This window comes from Macaca thibetana, chromosome 1 (assembly GCF_024542745.1).
Source record: "Macaca thibetana thibetana isolate TM-01 chromosome 1, ASM2454274v1, whole genome shotgun sequence".
NCBI lineage: Eukaryota > Metazoa > Chordata > Mammalia > Primates > Cercopithecidae > Macaca > Macaca thibetana.
Window position 1 is genome coordinate 27,309,611 of NC_065578.1, and position 27,419 is coordinate 27,337,029.

General features: G+C 45.1%; 2 protein-coding genes and 1 pseudogene across 4 annotated transcripts in view; 1 reads left to right on the plus strand and 2 right to left on the minus strand.

The window, feature by feature from the left end:
* LOC126958026 (dnaJ homolog subfamily C member 8) overlaps positions 1 to 27,419 on the minus strand; it is a 614,804-nt gene that overhangs the window by 155,867 nt on the left and 431,518 nt on the right. The gene's annotated exons all lie outside the window — the stretch shown is intronic.
* Positions 7,579 to 8,038, minus strand: LOC126958447 (dynein light chain 1, cytoplasmic-like; annotated as a pseudogene).
* Positions 27,199 to 27,419, plus strand: part of PHACTR4 (phosphatase and actin regulator 4) — a 146,079-nt gene continuing 145,858 nt past the window's right edge. The window contains exon 1 of one of the 3 annotated variants that reach the window (XM_050794767.1): positions 27,199 to 27,374. The gene's annotated coding sequence lies outside the window, so the exon portion shown is untranslated. The remainder of the gene's footprint in view (positions 27,375 to 27,419) is intronic. The other 2 variants (XM_050794780.1, XM_050794840.1) reach the window with 2 other exon arrangements.

Genomic DNA, 27,419 nt, shown 5'->3' on the forward strand with positions numbered 1-27,419 from the left:
GTTCATTGCAACCTTTCTCCCAGGTTTAAGCAATTCTCCTGCCTCAGCCTCCCAAGTAGCTGGGATTACAGGTGCTGGCGACCGTGCCCAGCTAATTTTTTGTATTTTTAGTAGAGAAGGGGTTTCACTATGTTGGCCAGGCTGGTCTCGAACTCCTGACCTCAGGAGTTCCCAGCCAACAGTTTTTTGACAGATCAGATATGGGGCCCAACAATAAAGAACCAACATTTAACTTTAGAGGCAGACAGGATGTGAGTCATCACGCTGGCCTTTCGTCAAGTTGACTATAATTGTTTCTGTATTTGTCCTCGATAGTATGAATGTGAACTGACAAGACTAATTTAGAAAAACAAATATATCAGAAGATAAACATTTAAATAAGTAGTTTCCTTCAAAGTATTTATTTTGATAAATGAAACACTTTAGCATTGTTCAAATAATCGTTGGATTTTTGGGGTGGGTTGGGGAGATGTCAAACAAATTGATTTCAAAATAGGTTTACAATACTATTTTAGGTATGGTATTTCTTGAAGAAAAAAAGTATACCTATTACTCTTGCTAGGTTGGCCAGGCTGATCTCGAACACTGGCCTCAAGTGATCCTCCCACCTCAGCCTTCCAAAATGCTGGGATTGTAGGCATGAGCCACCATGCCTGGCCCTAAAATGGGGGTATTATTATTATTATTATTATTACTTTTGCATGCAGTTTCGCTCTTGTTGCCCAGGCTGGAGTGCAGTGGCGTGATCTCGGCTCACTGCAATCTCCGCTGCCCGGGTTCAAGTGATTCTCTTGCCTCAGCCTCCTGAGTAGCTTGGATTACAGGTGCCCGCCACCATGCCCAGCTAATTTTTTTTGTATTTTTAGTAGAGACTGGGTTTCACCGTGTTGGCCAGGCTGGTCTTCAACTCCTGACCTCCTGATCCACCCGCCTCGGCCTCCCAGAAAGTTCTGGGATAACAGGCGTGAGCCACTGCGCCCAGCCACTTATATTTCTTAATAATAAAAATCTTGAAACAACCTAAATGTTCAACAAAAGAGAAGCGGTTGGCTGGGCATGGTGGCTCACACCTGTAATCCCAGCACTTTGGGAGGCCAAGGCGGGTGGATCACAAGGTCAGGAGTTCAAGACAAGCCTGGCCAAGATGGTGAAGCCCAGTCTCTACTAAAAATACAAAAAATTAGCCAGGCGTGGTGGCATGCGCCTGTAATCCCAGCTACTCAGGAGGCTGAGGCAGAGAATTGCTTATACCTGGGGAGCAGAAGTTGTCGTGAGCCAAGATCACGCCACTGTACTCCAGCCTGGGTGACAGAGTGAGACTCTGTCTCAAAAAAACCAAAAACAAAAAAAGAGAAGCAGTTAAATAAATTTTGGCAAACCCATTTGGTGGAATATTATGCAGCCATTAAAATTATTATTATTGTAACTGAGTATCTCAGACTTAAAATGTATTTTGGTTTTTTTCCCTTCCTTTCCTTTTTAATCTTTTTTCTTTTTTTTGAGACTGCATTTCGCTCTTGTTGCCCAGGCTAGAGTGCAATAGCGTGATCTCTGCTCACTGCAACCTCTGCCTCCTGGGTTCAAGCGATTCTCCTGCTTCAGCCTCCCGAGTAGCTGGGATTACAGGCACCCACTACCATGCCCGGTTAATTTTTGTATTTTTAATAGAGACAGGGTTTCACCATGTTGGCCGTGCTGGTCTAGAACTCCTGACCTCAGGTAATCCACCCACCTAGGCTTCCCAAAGTGCTGGGATTACAGGCATGAGCCACTCCACCTGGTCTTCCTTCTTAATTTTAAGATGTAGCCTTGAAACCTATTTTAGAATTCTTTTCTCTCCCTTTCCCACCTGACACTTCGTTGTACCATGCACAGCTAACTGAGTATATGTTCATTTAGAAATTCCAGGGGCTGGCCGGGCGCAGTGGCTCATGCCCATAAACCCAGCACTTTGGGAGGCCAAGGTGGGCAGATCACAAGGTCAGGAGTTCAAGACCAGCCTGACCAACATGGTGAAACCCCATCTCTACTAAAAATACAAAAATTAGCCAGGCATGGTGGCAGGTGCCTGTAATCCTGGCTACTCATGAGGCTGAAGCAGGAGAATCGCTTGAACCCGGGAGGCGGAGGTTACAGTGAGCTGAGATCACACCACTGCACTCCAGCCTGGGAGACAGAGCGAGACTCCATCTCAAAAACAAAAAAAAAGGAAGAAAAAAGAAATTCCTTGGCCGGGCGCGGTGGCTCACGCCTGTAATCCTAGCACTTTGGGAGGCCGAGGCGGGCAGATCACAAGGTCAGGAGATCGAGACCACGGTGAAACACCGTCTCTACTAAAAATACAAAAAATTAGCCCGGCGCGGTAGTGGGCGCCTGTAGTCCCAGCTACTCAGGAGGCTGAGGCAGGAGAATGGCGTGAATCTGGGAGGCGGAGCTTGCAGTGAGCCGAGATCGCGCCACTGCACTCCAGCCTGGGGGACACAGCAAGACTCCGTCTCAAAAAAAAAAAAAAAAAAAAAAGAAATTCCAGGGGCTGATCTTGAAACTAACCAGGCATGAAGACCCAGTGCAGAATTCTTCCCCATGTTGAGATTACCTCAGTGTGGTTAATCAACAGTCCGGCTGCAGCTGAAATAGGGCCAGCCAGCCAGCACTCCAGGTGGACGATAACTCAACATAGTCATTGGAAAGAAACATACAGCCTGTACCCTGCATCACTCCTGCATGCTTCCCATACCAGTTTCCATTTTTAAACAACTCCACTTAGTCCAAAAATTAGAGATGCTTTCTTTGTGACTTGAGCCCAGCCATCTCCTCAACTTCTAGAATTTAAATTAAAGCTGTAGGCCAGGCGCCTTGGCTCACACCTATAATCCTAGCACTTTGGGAGGCCGAGGCGAGCGGATCACTTCAGGTCAGGGATTTGAGACCAGCCTGGCCAACACAGTGAAACCCTGTCTCTACTAAAAATACAAAAATTAGCCAGAAATCACTTGAACCCGGGAGGTGGAGGTTGCAGTGAGCTAAGATGGTGCCACTGCACTCCAGCCTAGGCAACAGAGTGAGACTTTGTCTCACTCTTAAATAAATAAGTAAATTAATTAATTAAAACTGCAGGCCAGGTGCAGTGGTTCACACCTGTAATCCCAGCACTTTGAGAGGCTAAGTCGGGAGGATAGCTTCAGCCCAGGAATTCAAGGCCAGCAACATAGCAAGGCCCCATCTGTACAGAAAAAAAAATAATAATAAAAGGCCAGATGCAGTGGCTCACGTCTGTAATCCCAGCATTTTGAAAGGCTGAGGTGAGTGGATTACTTGAGCCCAGGAGTTTGAGACCAGCCTGGGCAACATAGCAAAACCCTGTCTCTACCCCAAAATTACAGAAATTAACCAGGCATGGTGATAGTGGGATTATGCATAATTTAATTTTTGTCCATATTGCCTTTATGAGTTTTGTTTCTGTGTGTGTTTGTTTTTGTGGGAGAGGGTTGAGACAGGGTCCTACTCTGTGACCCGGGCTGGAGTGCAGTGGTGTGATCATGGCTTACTATAGCCTCTACCTCCTGGGCCCAAGCAATCCTTCCACTTCAGCCTCTCGAGTAGCTGGGACTGCAGGTGCATGCCGCCACGCCCAGCTAATTTTTAAATTTTTTTGTAGAGACAGGGTCTGGCTTTGCTGACCAAGCTGGTTTCGAACTCCTGGCCTCAGACGATCCTCCCTCCTCAGCCTCCCAAAATTCTGGGATTACAAGCATGAGCCACCTCATCTGGCCAACAGTTTCCTAATATCACATGATATCCAATTATTATTCACAGTTCCCTAATTGCCTCTCTCTCTATATATATTTTAAGATATATAGTTTAAGAGTTAACTCTTAATGCCCAGGCTGGAGTGCAATGGGAAGATCTCGGCTCACCACAACTTCTGCCTCCTGGGTTCAAGCAATTCTCCTGCCTCAGCCTCCCAAGTAGTTGGGATTACAGGCATGCGCCGCCATGCCCAGCTAATTTTTTGTATCTTTTTTTTTTTTGAGATGGAGTCTGATATTTTATAGATCCTTTCGCTATGTCGCCCAGGCTGGAGTGCAGTGGCGCGATCTCGGCTCACTGCAAGCTCCGCCTCCTGGGTTCACGCCATTCTCCCGCCTCAGCCTCCCCAGTAGCTGGGACTACAGGTGCCCGTCCCCACACCTAGCTAATTTTTTTTGTATTTTTAGTAGAGAGATGGGGTTTCACCGTGTTAGCCAGGATGGTCTCCATCTCCTGACCTCATGATCTGCCCGCCTCAGCCTCCCAAAGTGCTGGGATTATAGGCGTGAGCCACCACGCCCGGCCAATTTTTTGTATCTTTAGTAAAGAGGGGGTTTCTCCATGTTGGTCAGGCTGGTCTCGAACTCCCAACCTCAGGTGATCCGCTTGCCTCGGCCTCCCAAAGTGCTGGGATTACAGGCATGAGCCACCACTCCTGGCCTAAAAATGTCTTTTTATGGTTTATTTGAGTCAGGATCCAAACAAGGTCAACATGTTACATTTGCTTGTGATGTCTTTGCTTCCTTTTTATAGTATAACATTTTCCTTCTCTCAAAACCAGGAAGCCCATCTTCTTTTAAAGACCCTAGATTCCCCTAGTGATCTCCTGGAGGGAGGATATTGGTGTGGCGAGGGGATGGCAACGGTTGCGCTAGCCTAGAAACTGTAGTATTACTACCTTTTTTTTTTTTTTTTGAGATGGAAGTCTTACTCTGTCGCCCAGGTTAGAGTGCTGTGGCATGATCTCAGCTTACTGCAACCTCTGCCTCCTGGGTTCAAGCGATTCTCCTGCCCAAGTAGCTGAGATTACAGGCGCCCACCACGGCGCCCAGCTAATTTTTGTATTTTCAGTAGAGATGGGGTTACACCATGTTAGCTAGGATGGTCTCGATCTCCTGACCTCGTGATCCACCCACCTTGGCCTCTCAAAGTGCTGGGATTACAGGTGTGAGCCACCGCGCCCAGCCCCTCCCTCCTCTTGAGGATTCCTTTTGCTTTTCTCCTGTATTGACTTTCCTGTTTCCTGTGTCCCGAACTTTTATCTAAAGTTTCCTGAACTTTATCTGTGTTTGCCCTCTGGTTTTGGTAGACCATATCTGCTAGTAGTTTCTTGTGAAATGATGCATCAGAGGGAAAAATGTTTAGTTCTTGTATATCTGATTATGTCTTTACCCACATATTTGAATGATGGTGTTAATGTTTTCACAAGGTACAGAATCGTAGGTTGGAAATCATCACCTTTCAGAATTTTGAAGACATTCCTCCCTTCTTTTTTACTTCAAATGTTGCCATTGAGCAGTCTAAAGCCATTCTGATCTCTGATCTGCTATGTGGGATTTATATCTTTTCTGTTTGGAAACTGATGGAATCTTGTCTTTGTCTGCAGGTCCTGACGTGTCACAGTAGTGAGTCATGATATAGGTTTATTCTCATTCATTGTTCTAGGCACGCAGTGGGCCCTTTCAATCTGGAAATTTATGGAAAATGTTTTAAATTATTTTGTAATATTTCCTCAACTTTTTTTTTTTAGACGGAGTCTCGCTCTGTCACCAGGCTGGAGTGCAGTGGTGCGATCTCGGCTCACTGCAACCTCTGCCTCCTGGGTTCAAGCGATTCTCATGCCTCAACCTCCCGAGTAGCTGAGATTACAGGCATGAGCCACTACACCCAGCAGATTTTTGTATTTTTAGTAGAGACGGGGTTTCACCATGTTGGCCAGGATGTTCTCGACCTCCTGACCTTGTGATCTGCCTGCCTCGGCCTTCCAAACTGCTAGGATTACAGGCATGAGCCACTCTGCCCGGCCTCCTCAACTTTTTAAAATCTGTTCTCTCTCTCTTTTTTTTGAGACGGAGTCTTGCCCTGACATTCAGGCTGGAGTGCAATGGCGCTTTCTTGGTTCACTGCAACCTCCGCCTCCCAGGTTCAGTGAATCTCCTGCCTCATCCTCCCGAGTAGCTGGGATTACAGGTGCCCACCACCATGCCTGGCTAATTTTTGTATTTTTTAGTGGAGATAGGGTTTCACCATGTTGACAAGGCTGGTCTTGAACTCCTGACCTCAAATGATTAGCCTCCCTCAGCCTCCCAAAGTGCTGGGATTACAGGCATGAGCCATTGTGCCTGCCTTTTGTTGTTGTTGTTGTTGTTATTGTTGAGATAGGGTCTTGCTCTGTCTCAGAAGCTGGAGCGCAGTGGCACAACAATCATGGCTCACGGCAGCCTGGACCTCCTGGGCTCAAGCAATCCTCCCATCTCAGCTTCCTCAGTAGCTAGGACTACAGGGACATGCCACCACATCTAGCTCTTTTTTTCAATTTTTTGTAGAGACAGCGTCTCGCTATGTTGCTTAGGCTGGTCTCAACTCCTGGACTCAGGAAATCATCCCACCTTGGCCTCCCTAAGTGCTGGGATTACAGGCATGAGCCACCGCTCCTGGCCACTCTCTCCCTTTTTATCTTTTTCTTTTTTAGAGATGGGGTCTCCTTCTGTGGCCCAGGCTGGAGTGCAATTGCATGATGATGGTTTGCTGCAGTCTTGACCTTCTGAGCTCAAGTGATCCTCCCACCTCAGCCTCCCTTGTAGCTGGGACTACGGGCACATACTCCCATGCCTGGCTGATTTTTTTTATTTTTATTTTTTGAGACAGAGCCTCATTCTGTTGCCCAGGCTGGAGTGCAGTGGTACGATCATGGCTCACTGCAACCTCTACCTCCCAGGCTCAAATGATCCTCCTACCTTAGCCTCCGGAGTAGCTGGGACTTCAGGTGGGTGCCAGTGCACCCAGCTAATTTTCATACTTTTTGTAGAGAAGGAGTTTTGCCATGTTGCCGAGTCTGGTAATTTTTAAAATTTTTTTGTAGAGACAGAGTCTTGCTATGTTGCCCAGGCTGGTCTTGAACTTCTGAGCTCAAGAGATCCTCCTACCACCTGGGCATCTCAAAGTTCTGGGGATTACAGGCGTGAGCCATCATGCCTGACTGTTTCCTCTTTATGGAACTTTTATTCAGCTGTTGCACTAACTTGATTAATCTAATTTTCTTATTTTTTCTCCTATTTTCCATATCTTTGTCTTTTTGTTCTATTTTCTAGGAGATTTCCTCCACCATATATTCTAATATTTCTACTGCACTATGATTTGTGCTTTCATATTTCTTTTTGTTTCATATTTAAGAACTTCTTCTTCTGAAAATTCTTTATTATTGTTTCTTGCTATTGTTCTATATATTCAAGTATCAGTTCTTCTCTTTTTTTTCTTTGAGTATATGCAGTGTTTAAAGTTTTATTCTCTCAGCAGTGCATGGTGTCTCATGCCTGTAATCTTAGCACTTTGGGAGGTCAAGACAGAAGGATTGCTTGAGCCCAGGAATTTGAGGCCAGCCTGGGCGACGTAGTGAAAACCCGTCTCTATTATACAAAATAAATAAATGTATATATTTAATTAAAATAAATTAATAAAAAGTTTTCTCTCCACATTATCTCAATTTCCTACAAGTTTCTTTCTTTCTTTCTTTCTTTCTTTCTTTCTTTCTTTCTTTTTTCTTTCTTTCTTTCTTTCTTTTTTAATTTTGCTAAGTGTTTTATAACCACAACAAACTGGTACAGAGAATGCCCTGTACAAAACACAATAAAAGTTCAAAGACCTAGGTGTTCCCTTGGCAAGCCTGAAAATTTCAGTCTCCGGTATTTGGAATTTAGGGTGCAGTCCTTGTTTTTGGATGGATACTGGGTGTGTGGCACAGTCCATGCTTTTAACCAGATTTGAACAGAAGAATGGCCATTTGGCCCAGGTAAAAGTAGATGAAGTATTTGGTTTCGTGTGTCACATGTTCCTCCCCATGACGCAATGCCAGATGGGATTTTACTTCTTGTCAAATTCTTTCCTGATATGAGCCGCAGTGTCCTTCTCTATGTTACATTTCTCCAGCGCCTGAGTATCACACTCCACCGAGTCCTGTTGTCTCTTCTGACATGTCTGCATTTTTGATCACAGCCTTTCTGTCACACATGGTTACCGTTGGGAAGGGGCCTGGCTGCCTGCAACGGTCTCCTAGGGGAGGTGCTAGTATCGCTGAGGGCCGGCTGGAGCTGCCGTCGCTATGGTATCTTGGCCCATCTCACGAGTTTCTTTCTTTTGTTTGTTTTGGTCTCTACCTTTTCTCTTAGAGGAAAGCCTTGTGTTTGGTAAACCTTGCCATCCTGCCCATGAATAAAAGTTGGGGACTAAAAGCTGATTGGAAGTTCTGTGCATGAAGATGGGAGACACCAGCCATGAGGTCATTTGTCTATGAGCCAGTGTCCCTTAGGTCACTGATCATGAAGAGCTATTTTGGGGGAGATCCCAGTGCCATTATATTTAGATCTTTCATACTTGGCTTCATTTTCCCCAAAGAAGAAGAGTCATTTGCCCAGCATTCTGGGAGCAGAGTGTAGGAAAAACCAACCAAATCGTAATTCCCCTTTTTTGAAATAGGGCCATTAACTGTGCCTGCTGACCCTTATTCCAGAGACTGTCTGTTTTACTCTCTCAAGAGAATAAACCTCTGTACTTCTGCTGAGAGGCTGCAGTGGGGGAAGTGAACTAGGTCTTCCACCAGTCCTTGTGATTTCAGCTGCATTTCACCCCTATTTCCAGGGTTATCAAAGGTATGTTAATTCCTTAGTATATCAGACTACTACTTCATTTTCTCATTTCTGGCCGAGATGCAGCATTCTTGGGCCTGCCAGGCTTATTCCTACTCATCTTTTTTTCTACCTGGAACATTCTATTGCATTTACTGCCCCCATCATTACAAATATGGCCCACTGCAGCCTCGACCTCCTGGGCTCAAGTGATCCTCCCACCCCAGCTTCCCATGTGGCTGGGACCACAGGCACTCGCCACCAAACCCAGGTAAATAAAATTTTTTTTTGAAGAGATGGGATCTCACTTTGTTACCTAGGCTGGTCACAAACTCTTGGGCTCAAGCAATCCTCCCACCTCAGCCTCCCAAAGTGTTGGGATTATAGGCATGAGTCACCCGCTGGCCTATATACTGTTATTAACTATAGTTACTATGTTGTGCAATAAATCTCTTAAACTTATTCCTCATGTCTAACTGAAATTTTGTATCCTTTGAGTAACATCTTCCCAATTTCCCGACCTGCAAAATGCAATTTTTGATTTTAAGAGACACATTTTTCCCACTTTTTTTGTCTTATGAAATCAAAATGCTTAGCAGAGGTCCAAGTATATTGTAAGCATCCAATAAACACTATTTTAGGTCTGGGCACGGTGGCTTACACTTGTAAAATCCCAGTACTTTGGGAGGCCAAGGCAGGCAGATCACCTGAGGTCAGGAGTTCGAGACCAGCCTGACCAACATGGTGAAACCCTCTCTCTATGAAAAATACAAAAATTAGCCAGGCATGGTGGCACACACCTATAATCCCAGCTACTCAGGAGGCTGAGGCAGGAGAATCACTTGAACCTAGGAGGTGGAGGTTGCAGTGAGCCAAGATTGCACCACTGCACTCCAGCCTGGGCGACAGAGTGAGACTCCATCTCAACGACGACGACAACAAGAACGTTGAAGACATGATTACTATTATGCACACTAAACCATAGTTAACATTCTGAAGCCTGTTTATTCCACATAATGCAATCTTCTAACCATTCTTCTACATTAGTATAAGTAGAGCTACCTTACTCTCTTTAAAGTTATATGATATTTTATAGAATAGATATACCATTAGTCTTTCCTCCATTAATGTATATTTTTCATAGTTTTTCTTTTTCTTTTCTTTTTAATTTTTTTTTTAACAAATAGAGATGGGGGTCCACTTGTCGCCCAGGCTAGTCTCAAACTTCTGGGCTCAAGAAATCCTCTGGCCTTGGCCTCCCAAAGTGCTGGGATTACAGGTGTGAGCCACTGCGCCTGGCCTTTTTTTTTTTTTTTTTTTTTTTTTTTTAATTAAAAAAGAAGAACTTTTTTCTGAAATATCAATAGTAGACACCCCCTGGTAAAACATCTTTACATATTATGCCAGTATTTCTGCAACATAAAAACGTGGAGGTAGAATCACTCTATTATACTTGTATGGAAAATGCCTAATAGAAATTTCCATTGTGAAACAGGCATGTGAGTCATTAATCAGGACCCTGATTTGGGCAGGCAATATGCAATTATGGGACTGCTTGACCCCAGGAGTTTGAGACCAGTCTAGGAAACATGGAAAAACCCTATCTCTACTAAAAATACAAAAAGTAGCCAAGCATGGTGGCACACTCCTGTAATCCCAGCTCCTCAGGAGGCTGAGGCATGAGAATTGCTTGAACCCAGGAGGCAGAGGTTGCAGTGAGCCAAGATCACGCCACTACACTCCAGTCTGGGCAACAGAGTGAGAATCTGTTTCAAAAAATAAAAAGAAGAAGAAGAAAAGAAGACCTAAATCCCAATTATGGCTCTGCCCCTTATCTTGGGAGTTATTGTTTGTTTTTCACTAATTTATTCAAAAATATTTACAGAATTATCTCTACTCTGTGCCAAGCACAGTGTTAGAGCCTAGAAATACAGAATTGAAAAATACAGTCCTTGTCCAGGCATGGTGGCTCATGCCTGTAATCCCAACACTTTGGGAGGTCGAGGCGGGTGGATCGCCTGAGGTCAGGAGTTTGAGACTAGCCTGGCCAACATAGTGAAACTCTGTCTCTACTAAAAATATAAAAAATTAGCAGGGCGTGGTGGCAGTTGCCTGTAATCCCAGCTACTTGGGAGGCTAGGCAGGAGAATCGCTTAAACCTGGGAGGCGGAGGTTGCAGTGAGCCAAGATTGTGCCATTGCACTCCAGCCTGGGCAACAAGAGCGAAACTCCGTCTCGAAAAAAAAGAAAAGAAAAATAAACAGTCCTTGCCCTTAAGAAACTTACACTAATTGTTGGGGGGACAGACACAGACAGATGCTACTTGCTAACCATGTGACCTTGGAAAGTTGCTTAACATCATATGTTTCTCTTTTTCTGTAAAATGGGTAATTGTCATCATATCACAGGGTTGTCATGAGGATTATAAGTGAAATAATGGGGAATGCCCTGCACAGTGCGTGGCACATAATATGCACTCAATTAATGGACTCTATCATTGTTGTTTTAGTAATAATATATAATAAGTAATTTGTTATGGTTGCTGTGATAGAAGTTCTACCTTCTGTCTGAACTCCAGTTTCTACAATATTAATTGTTGAGATAATAATATAACATATACTAAGTGGTACTCAATAAGTATTAGTTTATTTTCCTGCATTTTTATGTTGAGACAAAGGACCGGTATGCAGATGGAAACACAAACATCCATATGTCTGGACACAACATTGATCTTCCTGGTTCATGTGTCACAGAGCCAATTCTGTGCACTTCCTTAGCCACACAGATTTCACCTGTGGCCATATCTGAACATACGGAACAAGACTGCATACCTCCCTGCTGATAGCCACAAGTAATCATGGAGACAGGATGTTCATACCGCCCAGGGCTGATGGTTGTCTCCTGTGGAATTATTTTTTCCCTCCTAGTTTACAAAGCATGGCAGTGTGGTACAGCTTGTACCACATTCTTAATGGGGTCACTTTGTTGTCTGATACTGAGTTTTGCAAAATAGTTTATTTTCTTTTCTACATGTGTATAAAACAAGAATTAAAGGAACTATATCTTGATACCAGGGATTCTAAGCTTCAGTTATTAATTAAATTTAAAGATAATTCTAGAGGCAAATTTTGGCAGAATTAAATGGTAGATGAAGTTCTTTACTTTCCTGGAGAGTTGTAAAAGCACCAATATTTATTTTTCCTTTCTGGATGTGTGCTTAACTATATAAAATTCCACATTCCCCTGATTTTTGACTAGCTGACTCTCCTTAACAGAGGTAATGTGGTGTAATTGTCTAGAGTTCACGTATGGCATCAGGAATATCTGGGTTTGAGCTCTAGTTCTTCTCTTTTATTGTCTCTGGGATGTCAGGCAAAAATGTCCAAAGCTCATTTCCTTACCTGTAAAATGAGAAATGATAATATCATTGAACTATGATATTAGCCTTATGGAATGAACATGAGAGTTAGAGATAATAATATAAACTGCTTAACACAGAGCTCACAGTAGGCACTTTTAATTTATGATCATGACCTTTTTTTTTTTTTTTTTTTTTTTTTTTAGATGGAGTCTCTCTCTGTTGCCCAGGCTGGAGTATAGTGGTGCAATCTCAGCTCACTGCAACCTCTGCCTCCTAGGCTCAAGCAATTCTCCTGCCTCAGCCTCCTGAGTAGCTGGGACTACAGGCACACGCCACCGCACCTGGCTAATTTTTTTTTGTATTTTTAATGGAGACGGGGTTTCACCATGTTGGCCAGGCTGGTCTCAAACTCCTGACCCCAGGTGATCTGCCTGCCTCAGCCTCCCAGAGTGCTGGAATTAGAAGCTTGAGCCATCACGCCTGGCCGATCATGACCATTTAAATTTTCATTAAGGTACCTCATACAGTGCTTGGCACATGGTTGATGCTCAAACCTGTAGCTATTGCAATAAGTTACCTATGGTTTCTAACTGCCAGGGTTATGGCTTTGTTATTTATTTTTAAAAAATTGTTAGTGATTAACATGATCTTTAGCCTAGTACCTAGAAACTTGTCTCATCATCTTGGTAACTGACAAGGCCTGGCACCATGCCTGGCATCATGCCTGACATGTAGTAGGCACTTAATACATAGCTGTTGAATCATATTAAATTGAAATGAATATCCATTCAGATATTAGCAAAAGAGCTGTGTCACTAAATAGCTGTCATTGCAAAATTTACAGCCAACAATGACACAGACATGCTTGCATAGTTTGTAAGCCACAATTTCAACTTCCTGCATTGCAGACGTCTCAATTAATAATCCCATTCCACTCACATGATCCTTAGAAAGAAAGGGCAAACTAATAGAAATATTTGGTTTAGCAGCTAAAAGAAAGAGCTCTAGTCTAGGTGGATACAGGCTTACATCCTGCCTCCAACACCACCTAGTGGGTCAGTTACTTCACCTCTGAATTTGAGTTTTCTTATCTGTGAGAAGGGAATAATAATAGAACTTATTGAATGAAGTTATTGTGAGAATAGGGCCTTCCATCTGCTGTTCTCTTTGCCTGAAACACTCTTGTTTCATGAAGGGTGAAACCCCATGTTTGGATTTTGTGTGTGTGTGTGTATGTGTGTGTGTGTGTGAGAGAGAGAGAGAGAGAAAGAGAGAGAGAGAGAGAGAGACAGACAGACAGACAGACAGGGTCTAGCTCTGTCGCCTAGGCTGGAGTGAAGTGGCTTGATCTTGGCTCAGTGCAACCACTGCCTCCCAGACTCAAGTGATTCTCCTGCCTCAGCCTTCCAAGTAGCTAGGATTATAGGCATGTGCCACCATGCCCAGCTAATTTTTGTATTTTTATTTATTTATTTTTTAAATTATCTTTTTCTTTACTTTTTTCTTTTCTTTTTTTTTAAAATTATACTTTAAGTTCTAGGGTACACATGCACAACATGGTTTCTTACATATGTATACATGTGCCATGTTGGTGTGCTGTCTTTTTTTTTTTTTTTTTTTTTTTTTTTGAGACAGGGTCTCACTCTGTCACCCAGACTGAAGTACAGTGGTGTAATCTCAGCTCACGCCAACCTCCACCTCCCAGGCTCAAGGGGATTTTCCTGCCTCAGCCTCCCAAGTAGCTGGGATTACAGTCGCATGCCACTACTGCCCAGCTAATGTTTGTATTTTTAGTAGAGTCGGGGTTTCACCATGTTGGCCAGTCTGATCTCGAACTCCTGACCTCAAGTGATCCACCTGCCTCGGCCTCCCAATGTACTGGGATTACAGGCTTGAGTTACCGTGCTTGGCCTCCATGTTTCACCTTGTTAATTCCCTCTGATTTTTCAGCTTGACCATCACTTCTTCCAGAATGCCTTCCCTGCCACCCATGGTAGGTTGGTTCACTGTTATATTCTCCTGGTAGCACCTGCCAATTACTCTTTATAATTACTTCCTTTTTTTTTTTTTTTAAACAGTCTCACTCTGTCACTCAGGCTGGAGTGCAATGGCGAGATCCTGGCTCACTACAACCTCTGCCTCCTGGGTTCAAGCAATTCTCCTGCCTCAGCCTCCCAAGTAGCTGGGATTACAGGCACGCACCACCACACCCGGCTAATTTTTTTTGTATTTTTAATAGAAACGGGTTTTCACCATGTTGGCCAGGCTGGTCTTAAACCCCTGACCTAAGGTGATCCACTCGCGTTGGCCTCCGAAAGTGCTGGGATTACAGACATGAGCCAGGTGCCCAGCCTATAATTACTTCTTCAACTACTCACTTCCTTTCTGAACTGTGAATTCCCAAAGGAGAGGGATGGTGTCTGTTTCATTTATTTCTGTCTCCAATGTCTAATAGTCTCTTGGTTCATAATATTTTGGGTGGACCGTTCTCGCTAACTCGGTGAAAAAAACAAGATAATAATGCACATAAATATAGAGCCCAACATTTAGCAAACTCTTAATAAATGAGATACATTAGTAGTATTACCAACGAAGTATTGTACTGAGTTTACTTGCCTTGAGAAAACTAATGGGAGGAGCAACAAATTAAGAGAGGTATTGTAAATCTAGCTCCATATCTCACTTGTAATATGCCCTTGACGAAATGTCTGGTCTTCTCATTTTTCCACTATTTAAATGAACATAAGATATTCATGTTGGCGTCCCACTTACCTTGGTTCCCATAAAGTCTGCCTTTTGCCAGACCACACCTGAAAGGCTGTCCTGCGTGCCCACAGTTTCTTTCTTTCTTTCTTTCTTTTTTTTACTTTGAGATGGAGTCTCGCTCTGTCACCCAGGCTGGAGTGCAGTGGCGCGATCTCGGCTTACTGCAAGTTCCGCCTCCCAGGTTCATGCCATTCTCCTGCCTCAGCCTCACGAGTAGCTGGGACTACAGGCGCCCACCACCACGCCCAGCTAATATTTTGTATTTTTAGTAGAGACGGGGTTTCACCGTGGTAGCCAGGATGGTCTCAATCTCCTGACCTCGTGATCCACCCACCTCAGCCTCCCAAAGTGCTGGGATTACAGGTGTGAGCCACCGTGCCCAGCTCACAGTTTCTAGATTCTATACTATCCTTGCGCTTCTCTGCCGTCTCAGCTGTTAATTATTGACCTCTGATCTTTCTCCCTTCTGTTTCTGTCTAGCTCCTCAGTTTGTTACACAATTGGCTACCTCGCAGCTTTTAGCTTTGAAATACATTTGTCCTCATGATAAAGACCAAAATCCTTAAGATGCTAACGGAAGCCTCATCTTCTTCCTATTGTCTTGCTCACTGTGCTCTGGCCACCTGGCTACCCTGAAGTTTCTTTGAGGCAAGAATCTTCCTGACCAAGGCCTTGGGACTCAGCAGTCCTTACGCTTGGAGCAGCATTCCCCACCTCTTTATCAGGTTCACCGCCAGTCAACTCCTGTCTCAGCTTTAGCATCACTTCTTCAGGGAGCATTGCTTAGCTTCCTTAGAAGAAATTAGGTTTCTCTGTTACGTGCCACCTTCCGTATAGATCAGTGTAATACACTGTCAGGACTTCACATTTTATTGTATTTGATTCTTTTCTTTTCTTTTTTTTTTTTTTTTTTTTGAGACAGAGTCGTACTCTGTCGCCCAGGCTGGAGTGCAGTGGTGCGACCTCAGCTCACTGCAAACTCTGCCTCCCAGGTTCAAGCAATTCTCCTGCCTCAACCTCCTGAGTAGCTGGGACTACAGGCACGTACTACCGCATCTGGCTAATTTTTGTATTTTTAATAGAGACAGGGTTTCACCATGTAGGCCAGGCTGGTCTTTAACTCCTGACCTCAGGTGATCCCCTGCCTTGGCCTCCCAAAGTGCTGGGATTACAGGCGTGAGCCACCATGCCTGGCCTTATTTATTTCTTACTTTACAAAAATTGTTTTCAGGCTGGGCATAGTGGTTCACACCTTTAATCCGAGCACTTTGGGAGGCCTAGGCAGGCAGATCACCTGAGGCCAGGAGTTTGAGACCAGCCTGCCCGACATGGTAAAACCCCGTCTCTACAAAAAAAAAAAAAAAATTAGCCAGGTGTGGTGGGGTGTGCCTGTAGTCCCAGCTACTCAGGAGGCTGAGGCAGGAGAATCGCTTGAGCCCAGGAGGTGGAGGTTGCAGTGAGCCGAGATCCACCACTGCACTCCAGCCTGAGCAACAGAGCCAGACCCCGTCTCAAAAAAAAAAAAAAAAAAAATTTGGCCAGGCACGGTGTCTCACGCCTGTAATCCCAGCAGTTTGGGAGGCCGAGGCAGTCAGATCACGAGGTTGGATCACGAGGTCAGGCGATCGAGACCATCCTGGCTAACACGGTGAAACCCCGTATCTATTAAAAATATAAAAAAAATTAGCCAGGCATGGTGGCAGGCACCTGTAGTCCCAGCTACTTGGGAGGCTAATCGCTTGAAACCGGAAGGTGGAGCTTGCAGTGAGCCGAGATCGCGCCACTACACTCCAGCCTGGGTGACAAAGCAAGACGCTATCTCAAAAATAAAAAAATAAAAATAAAACTTTTTTTGAGACAGGGTCTCACTCTGGTTGTCCAGGCTGGAATGCAGTGGTGCAATCTTGGTTCACTGCAACTTTGACCTCTCAGGCTTCAGATGATTCTCCCACCTCAGCCTCCCAAGTAGCTAGGACTACAGATGCATGCCACCACACCCGGCTAATTTTTTGTATTTTTAGTAGAGACCGACGTTTCGCCATGTTGACCCAGGCTGGTCTCAAACTCCTGGACTTAAGCAATCCCCCCGTCTCGGCCTCCCAAAATGCTGAGATTGTAGACATGAGCCACTGCGCCTGGCCCAGAGAGGGAGTTTCATTCTTTTGCCCAGGCTGAAGTGCAGTGGTGCAAACTCAGCTCACTGCAACCTCCGCCTCCCAGGTTCAAGCGATTCTCCTGCCTCAGCCTCCTGAGTTACAGTAATCCTCTGGGATTACAGGCATACGCCACCATGCCCAGCTAATTTTGTATTTTTAGTAGAGATGGGGTTCTCCATGGTGGTCAGGCTGGTCTCGAACTCCTGACCTCAGGTGATCTGCCTGTCTCAGCCTCCCAAAGTGCTGGGATTACAGGCATGAGCCACTGCACCCGGCAGATCTTCACATTTTAAAAGAGAAATTAAGAATTCAGACTTGAATGTAAAATTCCTGGGGTTAAAATGTAAATCACTGTGGGCCAAAACAAATTATCTGTAGGTTAGTGACTGCCTATGGCCTGCCTATTTGCAACCTGTGCTGCTCAACCTTTAGCTATACTTGGTAAGTATTTCTGTGTTAGTCATCACCCCATCATCATTCCACCTATTAACTGTCCACTCCATGCCAGGCACTGTGTTGGTGCTTTACACAGATGATTTCATGTAATCTCCAAAACCATCTGTGAGGTCAAGTAAGGTTCAGAGAGGTTAAGATGCTTGCCCACAATCAGTAAGTGGTGGAACCAGATGTTACAGGTCTTTCCAATAGACTTTTGCGTGTCCAGGTACAATTCGTCAGTTTAGAATGGGAGGGCCTTGAATCTTAAATTGAGCTGGGAAAAAAAAAAAAGAATGAGAGAGGCTCTGAAGCTCTGCCTGACAATGACAACTTGACAACCATTAATATTTGTTGCTTGTTCACTATGTGCCAGGCATTGTGCTAAGTACTCTATGTGATCTAATTTAATCCTCACAACACCTATGTAAAGGAGCTACTCTTATCCCCATTTTATAGATGAGGAAACTGAAGTGTAGAATAGGTATCTGATTGCTGTGCACAGTGGCTCACACCTGTAATCCCAGCACTTTGGAAGGCCTAGGCAGGCAGATCACCTGAGACCAGGAGTTCAAGACCAACCTGGCCAACGTAGTGAAACACTGTCTCTACTAAAAATACAAAAAATTAGCCAGGCATGGTGGCAGGCGCTTGTGAGGCAGGAGAACTGCTTGAACCCAGGAGGTGGAGACTTCAGTGAGCCGAGATCACACCATTGCACCCCAGCCTGGGCAACAAGAGCGAAACCCCATCTTAAAAAAAAAAAAAAGAAAAAAGAAAAAAAAGAATAGGTATCTGATTTACCCAAGGTAAAGACAGGATTCAAACACAGATAATTGAATGCCACAGCTCCCCGCTTTTAGCCATTTGAGTTTGTGGCAGAGTATGGGATGATGACAGCAAAAAGGGAGAAATCTGTAAATCACTCTTTCTCCAATCCAGAGCCTAACAGAGGACTCAATTGAAAGAAGAATCCCACCAGGTACTTCCAGGAACCTGATATTGAGAGATGTGGCCTGCAGGTGGCAGCAACATTCACAGTTTCTTCTCTAAATTCTGCAATGTTCAAAGCTGTAGGGAGGAAACTATAAATTCACACTTATCATTTGCATATTATCTTCTGATTGGCCTAATTCATTCTTTGCCAATAAATTTGACTTTTCGTTTCTTAGCTCAGTGAGAACTGCCAGGCTTGAGAGAACCCTCAGGATTTGAAGCTGCAGTGAAATCATCCAATCCAGCAAACGTCGTGGTGATTTTTTTTATTTATTTTATTATTATTATTTATTTCTTTTAGATGCAGGGTCGCACTCTGTCACCCAGGCTGAAGTGTACTGGTACGATCATAGCTCACTGTAACCTCGAACTCCTGGGCTCAAGCGATTTTCCTGCCTCAGCCTCCTGAATAACTGAGACTATAGGTATCCACCACGGCTTGCTCATTTTTATTATTTTAATTTTTGCAGAGATGGGAGTCTTGCTGTGTTGCCCAGGCCAGTCTTGAACTCCTGTGCTCAAAAGTGAGACGTCTGGCTGGGCGCAGTGGCTCATGCCTGTAATCCCAGCACTTTGGGAGGCCGAGGCGGGCAGATCACAAGGTCGGATCACGAGGTCAGGAGATCAAGACCATCCTGGCTAACACAGTGAAACCCAGTCTCTACTAAAAATACAAAAAATTAGCCAGGCACAGTGGCAGGTGCCTGTAAGTGCCAGCTACTTGGGAAGCTGAGGCAGGAGAATCACTTGAACTGGGAGGCAGATGTTGCAGTGAGCTGAGATCGTGCCACTGCACTCCAGCCTGGGCGACAGAGTGAGACTCCTTCTCAAAAAAAAAAAAAAAAAGTGAGCCTTCTGCCTTGGCCTCCCAAAGTGCTGAACCAGGCCCATCATGGTGATTTTAAACTGTTCAGTGGAACTGTTTTAGTGATCCCCAACCCTTTTTGAGTTTGCGTTTTAAAAAATTATTTGGCCGGTCGGGCGCAGTGGCTCATGCCTGTAATCCCAGCACTTTGGGAGGCTGAGGTGGGCGGATCACCTGAGGTCAGGCGTTCGAGACCAGTCTGGCCAATATGGTGAAACCCCATCTCTACCAAAAATACAAAAATTAGCTGGCTGTCGTGGTGGGTGCCGGTAATGCCAGCTACTTGGGAGGCTGAGGCAGGAGAATAGCTTGAACCTGGGGGTGGGCAGAGGTTGCAGTGAGCTAGATCGTGCCACTGCACTCCGGCCTGGGTGACAAAGAGCGAAATTCCATCTCAAAAAAAAAAATTTTTTTTTTTTTTTTTTTTTTTTTTTTTTTTTAGACGGAGTCTCGCTCTGTCGCCCAGGCTGGAGTGCAGTGGCCGGATCTCAGCTCACTGCAAGCTCCGCCTCCCGGGTTTACGCCATTCTCCTGCCTCAGCCTCCCGAGTAGCTGGGACTACAGGCGCCCGACACCGCGCCCGGCTAGTTTTTTGTATTTTTTAGTAGAGACGGGGTTTCACCGTGCTAGCCAGGATGGTCTCGATCTCCTGACCTCGTGATCCGCCCATCTCGGCCTCCCAAAGTGCTGGGATTACAGGCTTGAGCCACCGCGCCCGGCCTTTTTTTTTTTTTTTTTGAGACGGAGTCTCGCTTTGTCACCCAGGCCGGAGTGCAGTGGCGCGATCTCGGCTCACTGAAAGCTCCGCCTCCTGGGTTCACGCCATTCTCCTGCCTCAGCCTCCCATATAGCTGGGACTGCAGGCGCCTGCCACCACACCCGGCTAATTTTTTGTATTTTTAGTAGAGACGGGGTTTCACCGTGTTAGCCAGGATGGTCTCGATCTCCTGACCTCGTGATCCGCCCGTCTCGGCCTCCCAAAGAGCTGGCATTACAGGCGTGAGCCGCTGCGCCCGGCCCAAAAAAAATTATTTGGCCGAGTATAGTGGTTCACATCTGTAATCCCAGCACTTTGGGAGGCCAAGTCAGGCAGATCACCTGAGGTCAGGAGTTTGAGACCAGCCTGGCCAACGTGGTGAAACCTCGTCTCCACTAAAAATACAAAGAATTAGCCAGGCATGGTGGCATGTGCTGTAATCCCAGCTACTCGGGAGGCTGAGGCAGGAGAATTGTTTGAACCCGGGAGGCAGAGGTTGCAGTGAGCCGAGACAGTGTCATTGCACTCCAGCCTGGGGGCATAAGAGTGAAACTCCATCTCAAAAAAAAAAAAAAAAAAATTCAATAGCACAAAATGGTATACAGTGAAAAGTCAATCTTTCTAGTATACTTACCCCAAATCCCACTATCTTCCTACCCCAGAGGAAAGCTTGTGTATTCTTCCAGGTTTAGACTAAATAGAAAAGTATATGCATGGGCAAGTGTGGTGGATCACGCCTGTAATCCCAGCGTTTTGCGAGGACAAGGTGGTCGAATCACTTGAGCTCAGGAGTCAGAGACTAGCCTGGGCAACATGGCAAAATTCTGTCTCTACAAAACACACAAAAAATTAGCTGTGTATGGTGGTGTGCGCCTGTAGTCCCAGCTAGCTGGGAGGCTGAGGTGAGAGGATCACCTGAGCCTGGGAGGTCAGGGCAGTGAGCCATGATCAGCCGCTGCACTCCAGCCCTAGTGACAGAATGAGACTCTATCCCAAATAATTCTTAAAAAAAAAAAAAAGGCAATCTAAAAATATACACGGCCAGGTACAGAGGCTCATGCCTGTAATCCCAGTACTCTGGGAGGCTGAGGTGGGTGCATCACCTGAAGTCAGGAGTTTGAGACCAGCCAGACCAACATGGTGAAACCTCATCTCTACTAAAAATACAAAAAAATTAGCCAGGAATGGAGGTGGTGCATGTCTGTAATCCCAGCTACTTGGGAGGCTGAGGCAGGAGAATCACTTGAACCCAGGAGGTGGAGGTGGCCGTGAGCCGAAATCGCGCCATTGCACTCCACCTGGGCAACAACAGCAAAACTCCATCTCGAAAAAATAAAAATAAACATAAAACTATACATTTCTAGAAGAAAATTTAGGCGGACATTTTTGTGATCTTGGATTAGACAAAGATTTCTTAGATATGACACCATCCATAAGATTAAAAAATGGAAATATTGGACTTACTCAAATATTTTATTTTATTTATTTTTGAGATGGAGTTTTCTTCTTGTTGCCCAAGCTGGGTGCAATGGCTCGATCTCGGCTTACTGCAACTGCCTCCTCCCGGGTTCAAGCAATTCTCCTGCCTCAGCCTCCTGAGTAGCTGGGATTACAGGCGTGTGCCACCACGCCCAGCTAATTTTTTTGTATTTTTAGTAGAAACAGGGTTTCTCGATGTTAGCCAGGCTGCTCTTGAACTCCTGACCTCAGGTGGTCTGCCTGCCTCAGCCTCCCAAAGTTTTGGGATTACAGGTATAAGCCACCATGCCCAGCCTTCAAAAATTTTAAATTCTGCTGTGTGAAAGATTCTGTAAAGAGAATGAAAAGACCAGCCACAGGCTGGGCGCGGTGGCTCACACCTGTAATCCCGGCACTTTGGGAGGCCGAGTTGAGTGGATCACGAGGTCAAGAGATCGAGACCATCCTGGCCAACATGGTGAAACCTGTCTCTACTAAAAATACAAAAATTAGCTGGGCATGGTGGCTTGCAGCTGTAGTCCCAGCTTCTCAGGAGGCTAAGGGGCTGAGGCAGGAAAATCGCTTGAACCTGGGAGGCACAGGTTGCAGTGAGCTAAGTCGCGCCACTGCCCTTCAGCCTGGCGATAGAGCAAGACTCTGTCTCAAAAAAAAAAGAAAGAAAAGAAAAAGAAAGACAAGCCACAGATTGGGAGAACGTATTTGTAAATCACATATCTGATAAGTAATACCAGCAAAATCTCCTCTCATCCCCCTTCTAGACACTGCTCTCTTACCCCAAAGGATGGCTGCTATCCTGGCCTTGAACAGAATATTTTTGCCTGTCTTGTATTTTATCCACATGAAATCAAATGTTGTACTCTTGTCTGGCTGCTTTCACTTAACACTATTGGTGAGAATCATCTATATGGTTGAGTATGGTATGTTATAGGGCACAAAAGGCATACGGGACAACAAACATTTTGCAAAGAATTTTAAGCACCACTGAGTTTTCTGTCAAGATGACAGCTAGCCATTATCTTGAAAACTAGGTGATGGACTGGATCTAATGGAGCGCATGGATGAATCTGAGCACCGCAAGGGATGGTGTGGGACATCTTGTCCCTTACCTTCCATCCTCTCAGCCTTCCCAATGGGCAAAGCTTTTGAAAACAATTCAGTGAAGGCTTCAATTCTCCTTGTATCTTTCTCTATGTTCTGGAGCTTTTCCTAAACCATAATGTAGGACACTGGTGAGTGCCTACCCAGAAGTGCAAGGAAGTTAATGCCTCCTGGGGAAATCCAAACCAATGGAGAATATAAACCAAGGGTTAAATGCTTCTCTGTCAGCCTTTCAGAAGACCATAATGAGAGGCATTACAGAAAATACTCAGATGGGGAGTCGCTGAGCCCACTCTGGTTCAGGAGGCTGCCCAGTTGAAAAAAAGAAAAAAAGAAAAAGAAAGAAAGAAAGAAAATTATCAGATGGGCTTGGTAGGATCCAGCCCCAGGTGCCCACAGCAGTGAACACGTTGTTAATACATCCTTGTGTTGGCTTTTCTCCTCTTCCTATTTTATTCTGGACTTTCACTTTAAATCCCTGGGATCACCTTTTAAGTAAATTACCTGCAACTAACACCTGTCTTAGGTTCTACTTTCTGGATGGAATTTTTTTTTTTTTTTTTTTTTTGAGATGGAGTTTTGCTCTTGTTGCCCAGGCTGGAATGCAATGGTGTGATCTTGGCTCACTGCAATCTCCGCCTTCTGGGTTCAAGCGATTCTCCTGCCTCAGCCTCCCAAGTAGCTGGGATTACTGGCACGCACCACCATGCCCAGCCAATGTTTTTGCATTTTTTTAGTCAAGACAGGGTTTCACCATGTTGGCCAGGCTGGTCTCGAACTTCTGACCTCAGGTGATCCACTCGGCTTGGCCTCCCAAAGTGGTGGGATTACAGGTGTCAGCCACTGCACCCGGCTTCTGGATGGAATCTTAATTAAGATGTATGCAAAATATCTGGTACATGGTAGGTATTCAAGAAAAAATTGTTTTATTATTACTGCTGTCACTGCTACTATTGTTCCCACTGCTATTATTACCTAGGATTTCAAGTTGCCATCCATTAGTCCTCTTCCTTGAAACCATGGATGATATTGAAGCTCTACAGTAGAGTTTTTGTTTTTTTTTTTTTTTTTGAGACAGAGTCTCACTCTGTCACCCAGGCTAGAGTGCAGTGGTGCAATCTTGGCTCACTGAAACCTCTGCCATCCAGGTTCAAGCAATTCTCCTGCCTCAGCCTCTTTTTTTTTTTTTGAGATGGAATCTCGCCCTTGTTGCCCAGGCTGGAGTGCAGTGGCACGATCTCGGCTCACTGCAACCTCCGCCTCCCAGGTTCAAGTGATTTTCCTGCCTCAGCCTGCTGAGTAGCTGTAATTACAGGTGCCTGCCACCACACCCCACTAATTTTTTTGTATTTTTAGTAGAGATGGGGTTTCACCGTGTTGGCCAGGCTGGCCTTGAACTTTTGACCTCAGGTGATCCACCTGCCTCGGCCTCCCAAAGTGCTGGGATTCCAGGTGTGAGCCAGTGCGCCCAGCCTGCAATAGTTTCTGTGGCAAAATAATTTTGTTTGTCTGTTTTTCCTGAGGGTACTGGAAAGCCATTGACGAATTTTCTTTAATTTTAATTAAAAAAAAATTTTTTTTTAAATTTTTTTAAATTTTTCTTTTAATTTTTTCTACTATACTATTTTTCAGATTTAGTGAAGTATAATTGATGAGCAATGAAATGCACTTTTTTTATTTTTTATTTTTTTGACAGGGTCTTGCTCTGTTGCACAAGCTGGAGTGTAGTGGCATGGTCTTGACTCATTTCAACCTCCACCTCCTGGGCTCAAGCCATCCTCACAACTAAGTCTCCCACATAGCTGGGGCTACAGGTGCCCGTCACCATACCTGACTAATTTTTGTATTTTTTTTTTTGTAGAGACAGGATTTCACCATGTTGTCCAGGTTGGTCTCGAACTAGTGAGCTCAAGCGATCTGCCTGCCTTGACCTCCCAAAGTGCTGGGATTACAGGCATAAGCCACTGTGCCCAGCCTTGATGAGTTTTGATATATTTATACACCCTTGAAACCATAAACACAATCAGGATATTAAAAAAAAAAAAAAACCTGCCAAACCAGTTTCCAAAGTGGTTTTTATCATCTTAAAATGGTACCATCAATGTATGAGAATTCTTGTTGCTCTGTATTCATGCTAATACTTGGTATTGCCAGTCCTTTTAGTCATTCCAGTGGTGGGTAGTGTAATCTCATTGTGTTTCCTTTTTTTTCCCCTAACATCTTTCATGTTATTTGCCATCCATTTAGTTTCTCTTCTTTGGTAAATTGTCTGTGCTAATCGTTTTTCAAATTGGGTTGTTTGTCTTCTTGTTGAGTTGAAAGAACTCTGTATATTTCCAGGTAATGGTTATATGTTTTGCAGCAATTTTACTCTGATCTGTGGCTTGTCTTCATTTTCTTTTTCTTTCTTTCTTTCTTTTTTTTTTTATGGAGTTTTGCTCATTGCCCAGGCTGGAGTGCAATGGCACAATCTCTGCTCACTGCAACCTCCACCTCCTGGATTCAAGCAGTTCTCCTGCCTCAGCCTCCCAAGTAGCTAGGATTACAGGCATGCACCACCACACCCAGCTATTTTTTGTTTTGTATTTTTAGTAGAGATGGGGTTTCACCATGTTGGCCAGGCTGGTCTTGAACTCCTGACCTCAGGTGATTCACTTGCTTCAGTCTCTGAAAGTGTTGGGATTACAGGGTGAGTCACTGTGCCTGGCCAGCTTGTCTTTATTTTCACAACAGTCTTGAGTAAAGTTTGAAATTTTGATGATATACAATTTATTCAATTTTTAAAAAATTTTTTATTTATTTATATTTTAGAGATGGAGTCTCACTGTGTTGCCCAGGCTGGTCTTGACGCCATGGTCTCAACCAGTCCTCCAGCCTTGGCCTTCTAGAGTGCTGGGATTACAGGCATGAGTTATCATGTGTAGCCTAATAATTTCAAAAATATATTTTTGAATTTAAATTTAAATTTTATTTTTGAGACTGATTTTCCTTCTTGTCACCCAGGCTGGAGTGCAATGGTGCAATCTCGGCTCACTGAAACCTCCGCCTCCCAGGTTCAAGCAATTCTCCTGCCTCAGCCTCCTAAGTAGCTGGGATTACAGACGTGGGCCATCACACCCAATAAATTTTTGTATTTTTAGTAGAGAGAGGGTTTCACCATGTTGGCCAGGCTGGTCTTGAACTCCTGACCTCAGGTGATCTACCCGCCTCAACCTCCCAAAGTGCTGGGATTACAGGCGTGAGCCACCGCACCGGGCCAATAAATATATTTTAAAATTTTTTCTGAGACAAGGTCTCCCTCTGTCGTCCAGGTTGGAGTGCAGTGGCACCATCACAGCTCACTGCAGTCTGGACCTCCCCAGCTCAAACAATCCTCCCACCTCAGCCTCCTGAGTACCTGGGACTATAGGCATGTTCCACCATGCCCAGCTAAGTTTTAAAATTGTTTTTGTAGAGATGGGGTCTCACTCTGTTGCCCAGGCTGACAGGCTGGTCTCAAACTCCTGGGCTCAAGGAATCCTCTCGCCTCGGCCTCCCAAAGTGCTGGGATGTATAGGTGTGAGTCACTGCACCTAGCCAATTCTTTTTTTCTTCCTTTTTCTTTTTCTACTGAGACAGGGTCTCACTCTGTTGCCCAGGCTGGAGTGCACTGGTGCGATCTCGACCTCCCAGGCTCAAGTGATCCTCTCACCTAAGCCTCCCAAGTAGCTGGGACTACAGGCGCATGCCAGTAAGCCCGGGATAATTTTTTTGTTTGTTTGTTTTGAGACAGAGTCTTGATCTGTCGCCCAGGCTGGAGTGCAATGGCGCGATCTCGGCTCACTGCAACCTCCGCCTCCTGGGTTCAAGCGATTCTCCTGCCTCAGCCTCCTGAGTAGCTGGGATTAGAGGCACACGCCACCGCGCCTGGCCAATTTTTTTAATTTTATGGATTGTGCATTTGAAAAGTCACATCGATTTTTCTCCTGGAATGTCCTCTAGACGTGCCGTAGCTTCAAGTTTTACATGTAGGTCTAATTTAGGTTGTGTGATACAATGGGTTTGCATTTAGAAGGGTCGTCTGGCAGCAGCAAGGAAAGATTTCGGAGGGTGATAGCCTAGCAGCCTGAAACTACTGAGACTTGGAGAGAAGTGATGGTGGTTTTCACTAGGTGATAGCAGTGAAGGATATCGAAATGAATTAAAATACTGGGGATGTAGAATGACTGGACTTAATGGCTTGAGGGAAGTGTCCAGAATGATTCCTGGGTTTCTTACAACACTGAGGGTAGATAACTTGCGTGTACGTTTTTTGCACTTCAAATTGGTCCTCAATAAATAGTTTTTCCTTTGGAGAGGTTATGATTGAAATTTGGCCAGTCAGGGACACAGTATTCTCAAACAACACTCTTGTGTCAGTCCCCTTTTTGGATACTGCCTGGAGCCCACTATTGAACCCTGCCCTCCCAAGTCCAAAGACCTTTGCCTCCCACAGTAGCAGGAAAGGTGCCCAAGTTCTTTTACACACAAGGTGCGCACAGCGGCCAGCGCATGCCCAGAGAGGCTGTAAGGAAGACGACCGCCCGGAGAGAAAGGACGCACGCTTCCCGCCATTTTGTTCAGCTCACCGCACAACCGGCCCCTGCTGGGGACTACAAGTCCCGTGAGTCTCCGCGGCGGCACGTCCTACCCCTCACTGTCCAGCCCGCTCCCTTTTTCCCCCCCTCCCCGGGGGCCGAGGGCTCCGGCTGCTGCCTGGCGGCCAACGGGCCAGGTAGGATTTCCGGGAGAGGCTGCTGTGGAGGCTGAGGAGGCGGCGGCGGAGACCTGGGTGAGTTCAGCGAGCAAGGGAAAGTGAGCAGGACCTGCTCAGTAT